At 39.2% G+C, this 22,353-nt stretch overlaps 1 protein-coding gene across 4 annotated transcripts in view; it reads right to left on the bottom strand.

Moving 5' to 3' along the window:
- The window catches only part of FNDC3B (fibronectin type III domain containing 3B), a 363,872-nt gene that overhangs the window by 115,353 nt on the left and 226,166 nt on the right, over nt 1–22,353 (bottom strand). The gene's annotated exons all lie outside the window — the stretch shown is intronic.

The following is a 22,353-nucleotide window of genomic DNA, read 5'->3' as shown; positions in this document are numbered from 1 at the left end:
AAAGGGAAAGATAAGATCTTTTGAGCTTGAAAAGATGTGTTTGTCTTCTGTGTGAACAATGAATATAAGGAAGGTAAGCAAGGGAGCAGAAAGACCAGTCAGGGATTGCTGCAGTGGCCCAGGCAAAGGATAGGACAGACCTGGCCTGGGCTATAACTGAGAGTAAAGACAGTGAGACAGGACTAGTTGAGGAGGTATGGGTGCTGAAGGACTGGATGTGATGGGTAAGAGTGAGGAAATGCGACACACCAAGGATAATTCCTAGTTTTTGGCTTGCTCAACTGGATGGATGATGGTGCCTTTTAATCAGATGAGGTAAATGGGCATGTTTTTGGGGTGGGGCATAATTAGGTTTTAGAAATGAAAGAATAGTGCTTGGATAAGAGAGTACGAGGTGGGAAGCATGTGTACAAAAAAAGACAAGTAATAGAACTTAAACTTAAGAATCTGCAATTTGTTAGAGGATCTTCTTGATTTTCACAGTGGGCTTGATGGAATCTAATTTTGAGTTTATAGCAGACTCCATTTAACCTAGTTCATGAGCTAAATGCTAGAGGGATATGATCACTAAGACATATGTCCCTGCCCCCAAGATATTTCAAGTCTAGTGGAGGGGAGGTGGAAAGAATGAAACCAAATAGGCAATTACAGTGCCTTGTAATGGGTGCTATAGTAAAGATAACCCAAAAGAGGGCATCTGAAATGGTTTTCCAGGAACCAGCATTTAGCTGAGCCCTGTGTATAATAAGCAGGCACTTGGAGGGGAAGGGGGATGTGGACCTAAGGAGTGAGAGATGGGCTAATACGCCCAGCTCTGCACAGACCTGTTTGTCCTTATTGTTCAGGTCTAATCTTAAAGTCATCTTTTCAAAAAATCCCACCTAAACTGCTACACCTGACCCCAGCCTCATTTCTGTCACTCTTATATCCTATTTCCTTATCAATTATCAAAATCTGAAAAGAATTATCTTGCTTATTTGTTCACTTATTTCTGGTCTTTCTTACCAACAAACATAAGATTGAGGAAGTCAGAGACACCACAGGGTCTAGAGTAGGCAAATTTTTTCCTAAAGGATCAAATAAATATTTTAAACTTTGTGGGCCACATATAGGTCTCTTGCATATTCTGTTTTTTGTTTTTTTTTTTCCATAACGCATTAAAATGTTAACAACCTCTTAGTTTGTGGGCCATACAAAAACAGGCTACAGGGAGACTATATAGTTCAGTGACCCCTGCCCTAGGACACAATCACCATTACCCGCAGCACCCAGCATACGCCATACACGTGCAATGCTCAATAGACACTTCTTGACTAAATAAATGAACAAAGTCTATATTAAAAATACCAAAAACTTGTAGTTGGCACCACTCCAAACTTAAAAAGGATTTGTTCCTTATTTTTTTTCCTGTTGTGTTCTGTTTAGTAGGACATGCTACCTTTAGTCTGGTGAGAAAAACAAATGGGCTGGTGGCAATATGATGTTTTTGAAAACTGCAACCTTTTAAAAGAAAACCCACATTCAAAAGACCAAATGTCATAAGCTCATTTATAACTATGTATTCATGTTAAGATATAAATTGTGTCCATAAACCAAAAGTGGACATACCCTCACATTTTCTGGAAGCCTCTGCTAAGTAAACTGTAAATATTATATGATCTCAAAAGTTAACTGTTGGTTAAAAAAAAAATCAAAACAAAACATAAGCATAGTCACAATAAATGAACTGGTTCCGTTGTTAAAGACAACGTGTTCTCAATTTCTGGTTATTCTAGAATTTGAAGGACCCTATGGTTTCAAACACTCACATAGCTATGTTCAAACAGTCAGTTGAAGGAGGTAACTGTTTCCTCCTGCTATGAAGAAGGCATTTAGATTTTCTTACAAAGGCAACAAGTCAGACCCTATCCTTGGAGTAATAAAAGTGTAGAAGAGGGACAATCACCAACTCAACACAGAAAGAAGGGAAGAATTAAAGGGATCAGAAAATAAAACATCCTCAGGACTATGCACTAGAAATACACTATAAAAGAATGGAGTTAAAACAGGATGCTTTGTCCCACACAAACTGGAAAGCCCCTCCCACCTTGCTTTCAAACACACATGGCAGAAGAAATGGCTATGCTTTTAACAGAAAAAAAGAAAAATTAGAGAAAGAAGCTAGATTAAAAGGAATTAAAAAAAAAAAACTGTCCGAAATCAAAAAGATTGAATTTCAGGTAAAAGCCAGAAATACAAGGGAAAGGTCCTTCAAAGATAAAAACAACTTCCAAAGAGAGGTCAGGACTTGCCTTGTCTTTATATATGTTTGCCTTTCATTATAATCACAAAAACTGACATTTCCTGAGCACCTACATACATGGTGGTCTATGCATCACCACCTTGCTAATTTTTACAATGTCCCCTGCAAGATGGACACTCTCTGCTCCATTTCACAGTGGTGGACAGGAACTTATGCCTACTTAGCTCATCACGGTTCTCATCTCCGGTGCTGGGCACACCATTCGTAGGTGTCTTTGTTGACTGAGGAAGGAAGATAAGGAACAAATGAGGAAACTGAGGCTCAGAGAGTAGATGTGATTTCTCCAGGGCCGCAAGTCTAATACATGGTCCCAAAGCAAGTAGAACCTTTCTGTTGACTGTATCATGAAGAGTTAAAAGAGATCTGGGGATCCTGAGGGAGAGGACATTGAGAAAGAAAACACGGGGTTGACACTGGTGGGGTGTTGGCCTTGAGGTAGATGGGAGAAAGAGAAGGTAGCAGAGGAGACCTGCTCAGTCCTATGGGAAGGTTTATGTTGGTTTTCTTGCTTGCTTTTAACTTAGAAAAGGTTGTCAAATGAACAGAGCAAAGGCCACCTATCTGCAGGGAATGTATATGAGAAAAGGAAGAATTTAAAAAGTGGGCCTTGAATGGGGCCAAATAAACAAAGGATTCTGAGAAGATAAAAAATAAAAATGGCAGGGCATGGGGAGGGAAGGTAGTGACAATGCAATCACTGCCCTATCGTGTCTGGTCACTAGCTCCTCATATTAGGAGAAACGTGGTACCAAGGCCAGATAGAATTCTGTCTTCTTTCAAGCTTCTAATTGTAAATATGGGTAAAAAGAGAGAAAAATACACTTACACCACATTTATTTAACACTTTTCCATTTGTGCTGCCACAGACTAAGAAGGAAAAGGTAAATAAAACCCGGGCACACAATTTGCACCAAACAAGAGTAAAAATAAAATCTGTTTTAAAGTGACAGTTACTTCCCACATAAACAATAAACTCTTGTACAAAAGCTAACAGTGTAGTATGAAAATGTCAAAATTCACAACTCTACGACCTAAATAAGTGAGTTAACTAAGCCCTTGGCCTATCTCTCCCTAAGCATGATTTAAGTGTGCCTCGAAGTCAACTGAATGACCACTGTTTCCATAAAACAGTTTCAGAGCCCAGCTGTAGGAAGACTGTATGTCAGAGTTTGGATGAAGCCATTGTTTGGTGGCATGCTTTCTTTTTTTCCTTTTTTGTTCTTTTTCTCTTGTCTCTCTCATACACACACCTCCCATATTGTGAAGGAAAGAAGAATAACTAATCTCCTCACAAAAATAAGCAAACAAAACAAAAAAGAATTCTGCTGATTTGCCTTTAGGATATCTTTTTTATTCAAGCTGAAAACTCTGTCTTGTTTTAATTTCTTCCCCTCTTAAGAATTTGGTATTTGGTGTGTGCCAACTAAACAAGAGATTGCCCCAGATGCAGAAACGCAAGGTTCTGGTTCAAGGTCAGAGGACAAGTTTCTTATTCTTCATTCTCAGGGGCTATTTTTCACCTTCTGGTGTGCAGTAAGTAAGTGAACTCAGACACAAATCGTGTAAGCAAACTTTATATTTCTTATTCCTCACACTGAAGCAGCTAAATAAACAGATCGAAACCATTTTCCACCTGATTCAACCTTGCTGGTGATCACAGCTGCGGTGGATGAACATGAAAACCATTTTCTACATTGCTGCCTTCTTAGTAGTTGAATGGCATTAGCTGGGCATGGTGGCGCACACCTGTAATCCCAACTACTCAGGAGGCTGAGGCAGGAGAATCGCTTGAACCCGGGAGGCAGAGGTTGCAGTGAGCTGAGACTGTACCATTGCACTCCGGCCTGGGTGACAGAGTGAGACTCTGTCTCAAAATATATATTAATTAATTAATTAATTAATAATAATAATAATAATAAGGCACTCTTGGATAGTGTTTCAAACTGAGAAGGGATATTTTGTTTTGCAGATATAGGCACATTTAATGATAGGAAAGTTTTTGAAAAGGAGCTAAGATGGGAGCCTCTAATTCAAACATGTCCACAGTCAGCTGAGAACTAGTCTATCTGGAAATGCTAAAAAAGGAAAGGGGGGCTCAGCTTAGAGACACAAGTCTTTCCTTTTCCCTAAAAGCAAATCTCCTACACCAAGGAAATAAAGCATTTTTTAGTAAAGGGAAGGTTGAAATGAAAACACACAAGCAAAGTAAATGTTTTTTTTTAAAAGAAAAGAAAAAGAGAGAGAGAGAGAGAGAGAGAAAGAAAGAAAGAAAGAAAGAAAGAAAGAAAGAAAGAAAGAAAAGAGAGAAAGAAACCCACACACATAGAAGGAAGATGTGTCATGTGAAATTTAAACTTTCCATAAATAATGGTTGTCATGTTTGCTCCAAAAAGAAACCCAAGTTCAGACTGTTTGAATAACTGTTAAGACCTAAACTAATTAAAATATCCTCCTTTATATACATAATGTACTTCTTTGGTTTATTTCACATTTTTTCCTTCTTAGAAAAGAAATACAGCTACACGCTTAGCTACTAGCTATAGAATGTATTTCTGGTTGTAACAGCTCTATCATTCCAATGGGATGACATCAACATTATTTCTCTCTAAATCTTCTGTCTAGTTCTTATCCACAAGGCTCATTTGTAGATATGCCTGTCATAACATCATATGCTTTCTCAGATCTGCCAAGGAGCTGACATAGCTACTCTGTTTAACAAATCATGTATAACGAACTAGGGGCATGGAAAATGTGTGGCTTCTGATCATGTTCATTTTGGAGGTAAGAAGTCTAAAGCCAATAGTAAACAATCAATATAAAAACAAACAAAAAAGAAATAAATAATTTTAGCTGAAAAAGAGAAATGTGACTACTCAATAATAAGGACAAGCTAGATACCCAGTCAATGCCTACTAATGCTGATAAGCATGAATGGGGACAAAAGAAAACAGTACTAAACATGTGTGTCGATGGCTGGATGTGGTGGCTCATGCCTGTAATCCCAGCACTTTGGGAGGCCAAGGTGGGCAGAAAGCTTGAGCCCAGAAGTTCAAGACCAGCCTAGGCAACATAGTAAGACCCCATCTCTACAAAAAATACAAAAATTAGCTGGGCTTGGTGGCACATGCCTGTAGTCCCAGCTACTTGGGAGGCTGAGGTGGGAGGATCACTGGAACCCGACAGTTGAAGCCTGCAGTGAGCTGAGATGGCGCCACTGCACTCCAGCCTGTGCAACAGAGTGAGACTCTGTCTCCAAACAAACAACAATAGCAACAATGAATATGTGTTGAATTGGTTTTCTACTCAGAAAAAGAATATTGGCCATCTTCAATTTTGAAATATTACTTATGCTGGGGAAAAAAAAGGAATCAATAAGTGCATTCAAAAGAAGAATTAATTATCTAAGACTCTCCATGTAGTGACTACGATCCACAGTGGTTTTAAATACAAATATTAAAGATGTCGAAAATCACAAGACGAAGAATAAACTTGCATAATATAAGGACAATGCGGTTAATCTCAAAAAACAAATATTCCAGAAATATCTTGAGATATCAATCATCCTGATGCTAAAAATACAAAGATAAATATCTTGCTAGCCATTTTGCCCGTGAAGTGGTTACTCTGTTTGAAATCCTGAAAGGTAGCCAAGGGAATATCAGACTCTCAACACCAAAAAAGAAAGCAGCAGGCAGGTAAACGTATGTTGTATGCAGTTGCTTTCCATTCCAGGAAAATATTTTCAAGAGCGGCCTAGGTTCCAATCAGGTTCTGGAACCTTAAGAGAAAGGAGAGAAACACAAATGAATTTCTTTTCCAAGCAGTGTGCCCAGCTGGACAGGAGCGGTGGCCAGAGAATGTCAATGGGACAACAGGGGCTAATTTCCTCTGAGCTTTTGTTGCTATTTCTGGAATTCATTGGACAGGATGATTCCCCCGTTGCCCTCCCTGAGACTACGATTTGAGTCAAGTCTTACCGGGAACATTTGCATTAACCCACTCACAGGGAAATGGGCTCCTTCAGGCAAATGCTATGTAACACCTTGGGTAATAAGAGGGGCAACACAGAGTGCCAGGTCTAGGTCTTTAATGAACTGAAATACTAGTAAGATTCTGTGTTCATTTCTGTCAGATTCCCTAAGAAAAATCTTTGTGTTCATTTCACAATGTAAAAATCATGTATATGCATGGAACTGGACAAAAGCTGCTAGTGTTTGTTTTCTTTTGTTTTGTTTTTGAGACAGAGTCTCACTCTGTTGCCCAGGCCAGAGTGCAGTGGCACGATCTCGGTTTTCTGCAACCTCCGTCTCCCGGGTTCAAGCGATTCTTCTGCCTCAGCCTACTGAGTAGCTGGGATTACAGGTGTGTGCCACTATGCCTGGCTAATTTTTGTATCTTAGTAGAGATGGGGTTTGACCATGTTGGCCAGTCCAGTCTCAAACTCCTGACCTCAAGTGATCCACCCATCTCGGCCTCCCAAAGTGCTGGGATTACAGGCGTGAGCCACCACACCCGGCCAAAAGCTGCTAGTGTTTTTCAGAACATCAAATTATACAGGGATGCAAACCCACAAAAATAGATGAAGTATGAGGTAGATATGTTTGCTTGGCCAGATTAACTCTAGAACCAGTCCTTTCCTCTTCTTCCCTGTATGTTTGAACTGTTCACTGCTAGCTGAGCCCTAACCTCTGCCAGATACAGCTCTTGTATTCTGGGTGAAGGCTCAAGACCATGATTATCCAGCAAGAGCTGGTACCCTCCCTGGGTATGTAACAGGAAAGAAAGTAGTCGCTTAAATACAGGATAGAACAACTTAACAAAGGTAATTAAAGTTCATACACTACTTTTTGCATGGGAGTCTACAAACGTTTCCACAAAATGTTTTTTCATTAAGACTTGGCATGCCATATTAAATTTTTTTCAGGCAACTTATTCAATACTTTTTGCAAGACTGTGCCAACTCACAGGTGGAATCCAGAGTACAATTTCTAATATGTTGCATCTGAAAGATAATTTTAGTATGTATACCTCCTATCCAGCAAGTTTTGAACAGTGTTTACATCTACACTTCCTTAATTATGTCTCAGATGACTGAATTATTTGGGAATAAGGCTAGATACTCAGCCTGTGGCCAAGGAGCCAAGTGAAGCTCATCAGCTGATACGGGTACCAAATCCGGAGGGCTCAAGAGTTTCAGCATACAAAAAAGTCATTACCATCCATGACACAACCTACCACCACCCCAAGGAATCAGCAAGAGTTACATGTGTGGGTACATACTAAAATGCCTATCGCCATTAGGCAGGTAGTATCAATGAGTGGAGAAGGTGGGTATATAAAACAAAAGGGAAGGGTAAGGACTATGGAAAATGGAAAAACCTCACCCTATCTGAGGGGGCAGCTGCCATGCAGCCAATCAGTTATTCTTGGGGTATCGTGGGTCTGAGGCAGACATTCCCATTTTTCTAGGGAATCTAGAAATGCAAAGTTTTATGTGAAATTGCTCGATTTGTAAAAATACTTTTTTTTTTTTTTTTTTGAGACGGAGTCTTGCTCTGTCGCCCAGGCTGGAGTGCACTGGCCGGATCTCAGCTCACTGCAAGCTCCGCCTCCCGGGTTCACGCCATTCTCCTGTCTCAGCCTCCCGAGTAGCTGGAACTACAGGCGACCGCCACCTCGCCTGGCTAGTTTTTTGTATATTTTAGTAGAGACGGGGTTTCACCGTGTTAGCCGGGATCGTCTCTCGATCTCCTGACCTCGTGATCCGCCCGTCTCGGCCTCCCAAAGTGCTGGGATTACAGGCTTGAGCCACCGCGCCCGGCCAAAAATACATTTTTAAAACATTTTTAATCTATAGAAAAGCTGGAGCAGTACTATGAACACTGTTAGAGACTAAATGCTTGTGCCCTCCCAAAATTCGTGTATCTTAAAACCCTACGTGCTAAAGTGATGGCACTAGAATGTAATTAGAATGAGATGAGGTCATGAGGATAAAGCCCTCATAAATGGGACTGATGTCCTTATAAGGGTACTGAGAGAGCTCGCTTTCTTCTCTCAGCCACACAAGGACACAGCACAAACGTGCCATCTATATAAAACAGCAAGACAGACCTCACCAGACACCAAATATGCTGGCACCCTGATTTGGACTTCCCAGCCTTCAGAACTGTAAGAGATAAATGTTTGTTGCTTAAGCCACCCAATTTATGGTATAGTTATAGCAGCCTGAGCTAAGAAAAACACATAGATTGGTCAACTTATTAACATTTTGCTATACTTGCATGCTCACATTTGATCTCTACTTATATATATATACACACACACGTTTTTTCACAACCATTTGAAAGAAAGTTATTGATCTCATGACACTTCACCCTCAAAACTTCAGCAATTCTTTCCTGAGAACAGGGAGCTTCTCCTACATAAACACAAACACATTACTACAATCAGATTTAACATTAATCGAATAAATTTGAAATTAAAATCCATGTTTAAATTTTCTCAACTGTTCCAACAAAGTCTTTAATTTTTTTTCTCCTAATTCAAGATCGAATCGAGGACCAAGCATGCATTAGTTGTCAGGTTTTTACTAATCTTTCTTAATCTGGAACAGTAATCCCTTATACTTTGTCTTCATAAAGTCGACATTTTTGGAGTAGTCAGGCCAGTTTCCTTATATAATATATATCACTATCTGTAGTGTGATGCTATTTCCTCATAATTAGATACAGGCTAAGAATTTTGGGGAAGAACTGTTTACAGGTATACTTCCCATCCTATGACATGAGAACATGCACAGTTCTGTCTGAACTATTAGGTGATGCTCAGTTTGGTCACTTGCTTAAGGTATTGTGTAAAACCTGTCTCCATTGTCAAAACACGTTCTCCCCTTTCAGCTGATGGTTACAGTAAACACCGATGATCTCTAGCATGTATCATTATATTGGTAGTTTCCAGATGGCGATTTTTCTAATTCTGTCATTCCTTCTATGTTTATTAGTTCTCTCTCCCACTTTTAAAGTATCTTGAACCCAGATTCTTTTTTTTTTAACTCAATGTGTTAAAATCTGCTACACTTCACCACCATCATTATTTTTTGGACACTAAATTTGCCCTAAATGTAGCCAGCAGGAGGCTCTTCAAGCTGTCTTCTGGGCCCCTTTGTCCACTTCCTTGTGACTTCTGTTTTGGAACACCTGTTAAGTATTCTAATTTAAGATTAGATCGCCAAACAGTAAGAAAATACAAAGTGCCACTAGACTGCAAGTGAGAGATTTCAGTGGCATAAAGCAGAAATTATCCAAACATTTTGGATTTGCTAAAAGCTACTCTTACCCGAGGATCTTCTTACTTAAATGTGACTAGAAAGAGAAAACCATCTAAACATTTCTATCTTCCGTATCTTCTAGAAAGCAGAAACAAAGCAAACTCATAACCCAAAAGCTATCTTAAAATGATCTCTTAAAATATATCAAACTTGAAATCTAGAAAGTCAAACATAAACTATAGTAAACTAAGCAGAAAAACATAGAACAGATTTGCCTCTTTTTGGATTGTATAATTTCTGCTCTCAATTTAATCTGGTGGTATTTCAATTCTTGCTCTTCCTAATCAACATTTCCCTTTAAAAAAAAAAAACCAGATAATCAAAAGTGACAGCACCATCTGCCCTAGTCCAGAAAAGAAAAATGCACTGTCTTCTAAATGCATTGAACTGAGAAATGAACTAAAATGAAAAGTTAAGATTGGGCCAGCAGGCAAGAAATGTCTATACGGAAAATGCTACTTGCAAGAGGCTGTTCTCCAGAATTGAGACCATTCTGAGGAATAGAAGCTCTCTGGTATTACAAGAGAGCTTAAATTAGAAATTAGAAAATTAGAATACTTAATATTATTTTTCCATTTTATTCTCTAAAACATATTATGATAGAACAGACATCCACAAATCCAGGGTCAATGTAAAAGAAGTCGAATTGTTTTCAAGCCCACCTACTCTAGGCCAAAGCTATGTGCTATTGCTATCTCATTCTAAGCCTTTAATAACATTTATAGTATTTGGAACATATTCAGTTTCTGTATAAAATAAAGGATTCTCTTAAGCCCTGCAGATGGATTTCCGTTGTCCAAATGAGCTGTCCTTGTTGTTCAAAACATGACATTCATCATAGGCCTTAATGTCTTTTGCATGTATATTCCCCCCCCCCCCGAATGAAACTAGTGTTCTATTTAAAGATTCAGTTTAAAAAGTCCAAGAGCCGAAATACTAGATTTACACCCCAAATTGGCTCTGTAATGGCACCACTTAGTAGCCACATTTCACTCTACAGATGATAAACCATATTCATCTGATCTCCATCTCCTAACAGCTGAGGTGTATAAACCCTGGACAACAGTGAGCTTATTGAGCCCGAGGGGCAGTTGTGAGCACAAGCGGCCATTCAGGTCATGGACTAAACTGGGTGAGAAATAAAAACGCACAAGAGGAAAATATAATAGATAAGACAACACAAAAGAAAAAAAAATGAATGACAAAAAAAATCTGGATTGGCCCCCTAGTGCCTCATAATTTGACTATATTTGGAGATAGGGCCTTTAAAGACGTAATTAAGTTAATAAGAGCTCATTAGGGTGGGCTCTAATTTAACATGACAGGTGTCCTTAGAAGAGGAGGAAATTCGGACACAGACACACACACAGGGAAGAGGATGTGAAGACAGAGGGAGACAATGGCCAGCTACAAGTCACAGAGAGAGGCCTAGAATAGATCCTTCCCTCATGGCCCTGAAGGACCAACCCTGTGAACACTGCAGTCTGACTTCTAGCATCTAGAGCTGTGAGAAGATAAAATTGTGTTGTGTAAGCTACCTAGTCTGTGCTACTTTGTTCTGTCAGTCGTCGCGTAACAATACATATACCAAACATATGCAAATACATATTAGATATTATTATACACATTTACTATAGATTCAGCAAATCAGAGATTTCATGAATCTGCTCAAGATCGCACAGGAAAATCTAAAAGAACCTAGTATCAAATCTTCAGGTCTTCTGATTTTTGGTCCAAGTCTATTTCTTCTTGGGGGCCATCCAAAACCTCTTCTCCTGCCATCTCCTGTGCCCAAAGGTAACAAGGGTAAGGCAGGGAGATTAACTTTACTTAAGATAAACAAATCTATCCGCTGGAAGAGACTGCTAGACTACTTGGTTCAGGACAAAATAATTACATTCGAAGTTTAAACATGTTTATACTACTGCTTCTGTAAGAGGCCACATCCAATTCCAGAAGGTCAGTTTGGAAATCCAAAGAGAAGCTACCGAAAGTCATTTCAAAAGCTGGTCAAGAAAGACCAATCCCATAATAATTCTCCAGATTACTTCATGCCAAAGCATTGGTAATTTATCCTCTTCTCCCGCACATATAGAAATGGAACACTCAGGATGTTTTGAAGCTGGAACACTGAGAATCATGCAGTAATTGCTTCCAAAAGATATACTATAGTATTTTTTTGCAGCTGACTGCAAAAGCAGCACACACCAGTTCCAAAAGAACAGAGACTATCTCAGACCATAAAGTACAGCTGTTTGTTGTGTGGCACCACCTGAAATATCCGTGTGTTGTTTTCTTCCCAACCAGCTACTACAGAGTGCATCCAGGCTGCTCAACTTATTTACGGCTCCAGCTGTTTTTCTGTATTTGAAGAAACTCCACCTTAGCAGCCATTTCTCTAAAGACTTTCAGTGAGGATAAAGAGGTGCTAAACTGTAGAGTGGACACTAATTCCATTCTTAAATAAAGCAACAGCCACTAACGTAAAGTATAAGTTAATGTCTTCGTATTTGTAGAATAAAGTTCCTAATTTGACCTTCCTAGCAGTCACTGGATGAAAGTCTCACAAACACTTTCCTTTGTGGAGAAAACTCTAACCTACCAGCCCAGAAAATATGGTCTAGGCTTATGTTTCTAAGAGGGCAAACAGTTGCTCTGTGCGTGTATAAGGCCCCTATATTATGATAAGGCAGAACGAACAGAGAAGTAGTCATGGGTGCAGGGAATACATAGCGAGCAGGCAGCCTGTGATTAGATAGCAGAGCCATTGAAGAAGGTGGCTTTAGGAGACTTTTTTCTATGACACAGGAATTTCTAGTAGAAATGAACACAGAAAAAGCTGAAGGAACTGATGGAGTCAAGCATTTCTTTAAGAAACAAGTAGTTATATTGTCTAGTTGCAATTACTGTGAACCAGTCTTCATTGCTCAAATTTAAAATGCATTTCTACATTTTGAACAAAAGGTAAAACCATTTCCTACTTATTGTGCCGTTAATAAGTCCATTATTAAATAGTTGGTTTCTAAAATGAAATTCTGAGTATGAAATTGTACGACCAGAATTTAAATGATGCCATCTAAATGAGGAACCTATTAAGGCTCATCATCTCCAACAATTAAACGATCGTACTTGCCCAGAGTTACAGTCCAGGAAAATAAAGTGAAATAAACTAGAGAAAAAGCAAAGAAGTTTTGTGCAGATTTGAGTTTACAGCTACCTAACATTGTGAAATTATAAGCATTCCATCTGCTCACCAGCTGTGGTTCCTAATCCTCTTTAATAACTTCAGCTTGCACAAGTCCATGAGAATCAAGACGTCTTCCAAATTTCATTTTACATTAGTTGCCAGGATTGATTTTTAAACACTGGCTACCAATGAAAGCAGCCTAAAGTTGATTTCCCTAGCAGGTGTTAATTTTCAGAGCAGTGAAAGGAAATGAGAAAAGAGACTAAGAGTGGAAAGAAAGAAATTAAGGAAGTTCTAAGATCACATTAGGTTTTTAGGGTTCTATGCTCTTCAGCAAAACCCAAAGGCTCAAATACAGAATAGTCTCCTGAAATGTGAATCTAAAAATTCCCTAAAAACATGTAAAAAAAACCCAACATATTAAATAAGAGATCATTTCCAGTTGGGTCTGAAATAAGGTTTATTTCCTGTAGCAGCCAGTCCTTCTCCCCACTGCAGCCCATCAGCTCTCAGATATCTCTGGTCACTGACCAGAGATGGGGTCTCAGAGCTGTGACTGTTCCCCACTGCTGCAAAGGTTAGTTACTTCTCCTTAAGGTATTCAACCTTAAGGTAGTTTCTAGCTTGGTTTCATAATGGGCAGTCCTTGTAGCCTAACTCAGGAATAGAAAAGGTGTTCTACTAAGAAAATACCCAAATTTTATTAAAGTTGCAAGCAGGATTCATGGTTCTGTGTTTTACTACTTTTAAACTCCGAAATACCTTTCCATTCCCCTCCCTCTTATAGCTATTATACAGAGTATGAGAAAGAATGATTTCTTTCTGACTTTTGAGATTGGTGACAATCTTGTTTTCAGGCAAATACAGGTTTATAATATCTCCGTATTTTTAGTTCAGACTGCTGGGATATTTTAAGAAAAAGCCAAAATTACCCATCTCTGCTTAAGCCCAATGGGGATCTAGACCCTAGTGACAGTATCAGCAAGGGCTACGATGCGTTTCCTATTCACACGTGTTCTACCAGAACAAGACCATATCTTAGGCTACATAATCCAGGTTTTCTCTTCTAGAATGCCATTATTAGGAGGCCTTCTGAACCAAGATGGCAGTGTCTATCTTTGTTCCAAATTGTCAGTGTACTACCTGGTACAGAATGCTTGCATGCGTGGATGGTGTCTCCAGTAATAATTCTCGAAGCAGAACCTGTTGCTCTGTCTTGCACTGAACATTTGGAAAGAGATGGCTCTCCACGTTTATTTCTGACGCAGACTTGACGTTTACCTAAGAACTCCCTCATAGGAGCATGGAAACCAGTTAAGGCAGCCCCAGCTGGCAGAGCCAAGTGGGAACGAGTAGGTAAACAGGCCCTAGCACTGGCAGAAAGTGATCAAAAAGTCAGGTTCCACAACATTTCCCAACAATTAGAAAAGAATGTTTTCATCTTCTTTTTCATCAGAATAAGAGCACACAAACCATTCCGAATAAAAAAAAAAGGTGCTGAATAATATAAAAGTTATTATACCATTTTTTACAGATGTTTCTATAAAAGTCCTAAGAGAATCAGAACTACTGAAGAGAGCTGGTATCTAAAAAAAATCTCCAAACTATGTAGGAAATCAATAGTTTAAAACAAAAGGCTGAAACAGTTTCTATATTAAAACCTTGTTTTAATACTCCAAAATAGGTTTGTTGCTATGCAGTCAAGAGTATCTGAGTGAAACTTTAATTTCTATGAATTACATGAAATGTAATGAAAATTGGATAGGTGAAAACACAAAGTCCAGGTTCTACCTAAGGGTAAAAGCTAATGATAGTGGAAATAATACTAGACTGCCAAAATAACTCTGCAAACACCTAAAGAGGCTCATTCTTACTAAACAAAAATGGAGAGAGCAATGATGACAGTTTATTGCATTTATCTGGCCGGAAGGAAATACAAGACTGCATTTATAGGAAAGGCCTTCATTTGTGGGGCTGAAATAGGCTTAGCATAGAATTCTTACCTGGCATTTCAGTTCCTCAAAAAAAGTGTTTCATACTGACTGCACTACATGCTGTGCAATACTGGCATTCAAGCATGCATAATAAACTATTTGGTAACTCTTTCCAACTGCAATGGAATTCTGTATTTTAACCCAAGTCTTATAAAACGAAATGTTTTAAATGAAAAGCAAATTTAGCAATTCATATTATCTATAAAAGATGTCTGGAAGTCCCCTTGAGTGAGCTCTGCATGTTATCTTCTGCCAACTCCAATCTGTTTCCAATACAGTCAAGGGTGAACTCTTGCAGGAGAATATAGACGATGTATACAAACAAATACAATAGGGTCAGCTCGTGGTGGGTGTCATGAAGAGTATGTAAAGAAGGGTGATGTGATGAAGTAGTCTAAGAAGGTCTCTCTGATCCTGAAGCATTTGGGCTATGCCAGGAAGGATGGGAAGGATTCTACTATAAAAAGTATAAAAGAACTTTCCAAGAGAGAGAACAGAGAGGTCAAAGGCACTAGGGCAGGACAGACCCCACATGTTAGAGAACTGGAGAAAGTAAGCTGTGTGGCAAGGGCACAGAGAACTGGAGCAGGGCTGGAAGAAGGTGCGTTGCAGCATCAGGCAGCAGCCACGGTAGAGTTTGCACTGTATGCTAAGTTTGAAAGGAAAACATGGGGGTTTTAACAAAAACTTCACCCAGCTGCTGTGCAGAGAACGAATTGTAAGGGAACAACAGCTAAAGCAGTGAGACCAGCAAAGAGAATAACACTCTTATTTTACACATTTAACCTCTATGTAAGTGCACATGTGCACACACAAGCACAATATTACAAAACGAGCACTACAACAACATTGGAAATTTAGGAAAAGAGTCAAATTTAATGAAATATATTTTGGATATACAGAAATGTGTTACTTGTCTCACAATAATCGATGTCATTTTCTAGACCTAACTTTTTGTAAACAGTATTAATATCCAGGAAGAGTTGCCACTCAAGTGACAAAGAATATGTATTTGATGAAATGTCCTATAAGAAAGCACAGATTTAGGCCATGTGGTGGCTCATGCCTATCATCCCAGCACTTTGGGAGGCCAAGACAGGCGGATCACGAGGTCAGGAGATTGAGACCATCCTGGCTAACACTGTGAAACCTTGTCTCTACTAAAAATACAAAAAAAGAAAATTAGCTGGGCATGGTGGCACGCACCTGTAGTCCCAGCTACTCGGGAGGCTGAGGCAGGAGAATTGCTTGAACCCGAGTTGGAGGCTGCAGTGAGCCGAGATCACGCCACTGCACTCCAGCCTGGGCAACAGAACAAGACCCTGTCTCCAAAAAAAAAAAAAAAAAAGCACAGATTTGTAGTATAGTTGGCTCTACAATCTGAAGAATTCAGAATAGGCTGGGGGCGGTAGCTCATGTGTGTAATCCCAGTACATTGGCAGGCCAAGGCAAGAGGATCACTTGAGGCCAGGAGGTCAAAACCAGCCTGGGCAACATAGCAAGACCTTCTTTACAAAAAAAAAAAATTAATTAGCCAGCCATGGTGGCACATGCCTGTGGTCCTAGCTATTCAGGAGGCTGAGGTAGGAGGATCGCTTGAGATGCAGTGTTTGAGGCTGCAGTGGGCTATGATCATGCGACTGCATCTCAGCCTGGGTGACAGAGAAAGAGCCTAGGAAAGGAAAGAAGAAGGAAAATGAAAGGAAAGAAAAAAAATGAGGATTTTAAAACAGGAAGAAAGTTATGAATCACAATATGCATATTTCTTTGTAGTCTGAAGTTATCCTTGTTTCTAATGCTGCTGACTAGAACATACTGTAGTGAAGACTGTAACATTCTAGACAGCAAGTCATACCAAAAGCAGTAAGTCATATTCTCTCCACTTAAGATTTCAACATATTTCCACGAATGTTATGGCTCAGAAAAAAAAAAAAAGCCAAATACTATTAAATGGAAAATGTATTTCAGAGTCCAGAACTATTCTCAAATAGTAAAACAATTTAACAGACACACTGAAATAGTTTTTCCCAAAGTCCTTTATTTTTCTCATTTAAAGTGATTCCAAAAGGAACTGGCAGGGCATGGTATATGCCACAAGTGACTGATATCTTTATGGAAAAAACACATAAGTAGCTAAAACCAAAGGCTCATGAGCATGGGTAGAACTAAATGGTTTGAAATAGACAGATCTAATTTTTTAACTGCATGGAAAGATTGGAGAAACTATTCCAGCGAGGTAATATAATGTGATCTCCCCTCAGCTTTGCCCCTCCTTTACTAAGGTCCTAGCAATACCATAAAAGTTGATTATATAACTAAACTACCTTAACTTGAGCCTGGCTACAGGGAGAGCTGTGATCTACATGACCTGTATTTTTTATCTCTGATTTCTCTATTCCCATGTACAGAGTGCCATGGTATTTGTATCTGCCATTCTCTATCACATATTATCTTGGCTGATACCACATGATCCAGCTAAGTTCTCGCGTCTGGCCAAAACACTTTTTTCCCCGCGTCTTGGTGTTCTTTCTTCTTGCCCTATTTATACAATCAGGGCTTTGTAGTTCAACTTCATTATTCTCATGAACTTTTGTTTTACAACTCTTTGTAACTCTAATTACTGCCCAAGTAATTTTTGAAACCCACAGCAAATACAGAGTTTTAACTAATTTGTTCATTCAATTAATGATGCACTGATGTTTAAACTATACAATTAAGTATGCTTGACTTTGATGTATACATTATTTCCCACCAAGTATGACAAGATAAAAAAATTCTGGAGGAGGGAAAAATCTTCAATGACTTAAAATAGTACTTCATATGTAGTTAAAATCTTCTGTCTTTTCAATTTAGGCAAAACACCCACTGACGGGTGAAAAAAGAAATCTAAGATACAAGTTTATTACAACAGGCAATAACTATTAAAAACACAACAAAGCAGATAACAGGGCTTTAGAATTTATCGCCCATTTAGCATACGACACCTCAGGGTACACAGAAATCTTCTTCAAAATTAAATCAATTATTAGACTCCGCCTACCTGACAGTCATCAGAGAAAAGACACCTGCAATCTATTATAACATTAACTATTTAGTGTAATATCCAACAAGTACCAGCTTTATGGAATTTTCTTGAGGTTTATTTAACATTTACAGGACATAAGATTCATTAAAGATTACTTCTAAACCTTTGTAAATCTTATCTCATGCTCCGTGAAAACGATCTTATTTACTTTTTAAAGAAAATATATATTCAAAATCAGATAGGTTCATTTCACTTCTTCTTGGGAAATGCCATGAGCTCCGGTCATCATTTAAAAAGAATTATACAGATTCTGATATTTAACTATTAAATATGCCCTGAAAATACACAGCCACCATTTTACATTTTACACACACACATCCACAGCACAACTCACTTCTATTTACAGCCCAGTTGTTACAGCATTCAGCTTTATGAACTGCTTAAACTAGCTTAATTTACTGTGCATAGGCTAGGCATGGTGGTTCTCACCGGTAATTCCAGCACTTTGGGAAGCTGAGGCAGGAGGATCCTTTGAGCTCAGGAGTTCAAAACCAGCCTGGGCAACATGGTGAAACTCTCTCTCTACAAATAATACAAAAATTAGCCAGGCAGGGTGGCACACGCCCATAGTCCCAGCTACTCGGGAGGCTGAGGTGGGAGGATTGCTTGAGCCAGGGAGATGGAGGCTGCAGTGAGCCAAGATCACATCACTGCACTCTAGTCTGGGTGACAGAGTCAGACTCTGCTCAAAAAAAAGGCGTGTGTGTAGATTTCCCTACGTAAACTGCTTCTCTAAAGACAGGTGGTAGCTCTGCTAAATGATTCTTGGCCTGTGTTAGTAGAGACAGATACTTGCTGCTGCTATTGTACATTTGGATGAAATTAACTGCAGCTCACTGAAAAGCATATAGTAAATGTTGAGGGTGTTTCAATCAGACCTTAACTAGGATGCAGGCAAATGGGCTGGCTCAGCCAGGTTTCTAGACAGGGATGCTGGGAGGAGCCTGTGGTGGTTGTGAATGTTACCTTGCATGCAAAAGTCTTTGGAGATATGATTAGGTTAAGGATTTTGAGATGGCCGATTATCCTGAGTTACCCAGATGGGCCCTAAATGAGATCACATGTATTCTTATAAGGCAGAGGTAGAGGAAGACTTAACACAAACAAGAGGTGAAAAAAAAAGCAGAGAGATTTGAAGATGCTGATCTTGAAGCTGGGGTGATGTGGCTACAAGCAAAAGAGTACCAGCATCCACCTGAGGCTGGAAGAGGCAAGGAACAGATTTTTTTCCTAGAGCCGCCGGAGGGAGCTCGGGCCTACCAATACCTTGATTTCACCCAGGTAACAATGATTTTGGACTTCTGAGCTCTACATTCTCTCCAGAATTGTGACAGAATAAATTTCTGTTGTTTTAAATCACTGGCTTTGCCAGGCATGGTGGTGTATGCCTGTAGTCCCAATTACTCGGAAAACTGAGGTGGCAGAGTGCCGTGAACCCAGGAGTTAGAGGCCAGCCTAGGCAACATGGTGAGACCCCATCTCTATAGGGGAAAAAAAAAGAAGCACCAGCTTTGTGTGTGCTGATTGTTAATCACAGGAAAGGAACACAGGGCCCATCAGAAGTGTGCCTCCATTGTGTTAACCTTCTCTGTGGACAGTAGTCATTACAATATGAAAAGAAAAACAGTGCAGAAAATTGGGCCAAATCAAAGGAACTGAGCTCAAGTGACAGGACTGTGCTAGAGTTTATTACAAACTTATTTTTAATCCATTCTCCTGCTAACACAGAACTGAGACTTGTTACTGAATTTTTAGGGTCTGATGACAGATTAAGTGACCACATGGTATTACCTCAAATTGAGCAGAGGGATAAAAAAGATTGAGAAGGCCGGGCGCGGTGGCTCAAGCCTGTAATCCCAGCACTTTGGGAGGCGGAGATGGGCGGATCACAAGGTCAGGAGATCGAGACCATCCTGGCTAACCCGGTGAAACCCCGTCTCTACTAAAAAATACAAAAAACTAGCCGGGCGAGGTGGCGGGCGCCTGTAGTCCCAGCTACTGGGGAGGCTGAGGCAGGAGAATGGCATAAACTCAGGAGGCGGAGCTTGCTTGCAGTGAGCTGAGATCCGGCCACTGCACTCCAGCCCGGGCGACAGAGCAACACTCTGTCTCAAAAAAAAAAAAAAAAGATTGAGAATACTGACATTTATCCCCACTCAAATGCAGTTACCTAGTCAAAAAATTAATTCCTATCTCCGTCTTTTAACTTACTGTTCTTCCCATCTTGTGCATTAAAATAGTTCAGAAATGCTGAGGGAACATCTGCTCACAACAAGGCACCAGAAAAACAGACAATATGCTTTCTAATAAGCCTGATGGTAGAATGTTCTTTTGGTAGCAGGTACTATATACAGTGTCCATAAATCTAGGCCTGAAAATATTCCCTGAAGATTTATGAAATTGAATAAAACTGAAAAATTATACACAAGAGTTTCCACAAAACATTCAGTTCTCAAACGCTTCTAATTTTCCTCTTGAATAGAAGTAATTTTCCAGGAACAAAACTACTGCCTAAATAAAGTATAACAACATAATTGTCACCTATAATTATCAATTGTCTGGGGATGGTTTATTTTCAATGTTGATGTCTCAGTCACCAGCATTAATCAATAGGACTCTAGCCACCATTTCAAGAAAACATCTTGGGCACTGTGATCTTATCTCATTTTATTCCTTTATATCTTTATAAAATCTAGTATTTCCTGCCTTAAACAGATTATTGATCCACTGCTCACCCCAAAATATCATTTTTAATATCTATTTGCAAAAAACATCCTAGCAGTAGACAAATTACCTGAGTTCTTTGGTGTTCACTGTTTTCTCTCCCTAAACCTTTTACTCTTGTTGACACTGAAAGTAAAAACAGAACAAATTCTAGCATACCAACAGTTGAGAAACACAGTAGAGATATACTTTGTATAGATACCTATTAATTATCCTTCATATTGATGTGTGGAATATTAAGTTGAAGCATGTAAAATTTCAAATATTCACTATTTTTGATCTATAGAAATAGTAGTTTCCCATCTACAGAAATAGTAATCTACTCAATATTACAAATGAACCCTAGAGATAATTTCTGAGAATCATTTTAAGTTTCAGGTTTTCCAGACACACCAAATCTTTATCAGAGCTATTGACAAGCAGCACTTGGATACATTCTCCCTTATCCCCTTATCGAGGTTGTTTACCTCCTACTGAGATCATTAAAGATAAAAATGGTCAAAAGGAAGGAAATGGAAATGACAAGGACAAACTAGCAACTGGACCACACACCCTTATTAAAGAAGTGCAGTTAGCTTATCTGAAGTGCTTCCTTTTCCTTGGATGCACTCAATGAGCTTGCAACATAGTCTTAAAATAAGAGCAATTATTGAAACTTTCTTCTTCAAAAGTAAATAGGTTGACAGCTACCACAATAATCTAGTATTAAAAACATCCTTCTCATTTATCTTTATCATTTTCTATTTCCTTACCCCGTTCCTAAAATAAGAAGTACCTCAGCAGTAAATGAATGAATAAAAAGTGTTGAATTTTAAAAGTCCATTTACAGTATTAGTGACGATAAATATGGCAAGTCTTGGAAGCCAGATATACAGAACAGGAGAGAGAGGTAGAAAATTCATAGAATCTAAAACTGCAAGAAATAAAAATATAAAAGAGAAGAAAAAGAGAAGAATGAGAATCCTAATTTGTGGGTACAAACATCCCACAGATTATTCAGTTCAGAAAACCAAGTTCTGAAATCTTAACTATAAAGGCTAAGATTTAGCTGATTACTGTATCTCTCATTCCAATATGGGTAGCAGGGCCATAGAACCTGCTGTCCCTGACATTATTTAAAAGAAATGATGCAGGGCTGGGCGCGGTGGCTCACGCCTGTAATCTCAGCCCTTTGGTAGGCTGAAGCGGGAGAATCACTTGAGCCTAAGGAGTTCGAGACCAACCTGGGCAACAAAGTGAGACCCTGTCTCTACAAAAAATAAAATAAATAAAAATAATTAGCCAGGTGGGGTGGCACACAGCTGTAGTTCCAGCTACTCAGAAGTCTGAGACAAGAGGATTGTTTGAGCCAAGGAGGTTGAGGCTGCAGTGAGCTGTGATGGTGCCACTGCACTCCAGCCTGGGCAACAGAGCAAGACCCTGTCTCCCCCCAACAAAAAAAGAAAAGGAAGTTTAGAAACAACGCAGAAAACAGGCATGGAAGCACCGCAGAGTCAGGCAAATCAGGAAATCCTACTGATTCTACGATGCATGTATGTTTACTACCTAAAAGATCATCTTTCTTCTGAGAAATGCTAATGCAATAGCAACTTACCTAACTTACTCTAAACAGTTTTGCCCTCATGTGTAATGTTGTAGATGATGCTGAGACCACTACACCCAGAGATTAAACTCTATAGGGAATAGTACTTCCCAGACACGAAATTCTTCAATGAAATGAAGATATAGTTTTCA

The sequence above is a fragment of the Macaca fascicularis genome, chromosome 2, assembly GCF_037993035.2.
Source record: "Macaca fascicularis isolate 582-1 chromosome 2, T2T-MFA8v1.1".
Classification (NCBI taxonomy): Eukaryota; Metazoa; Chordata; class Mammalia; order Primates; family Cercopithecidae; genus Macaca; species Macaca fascicularis.
Note: the sequence above shows the minus strand (reverse complement) of the source record. Positions and strands in the feature narration are given on the sequence as shown.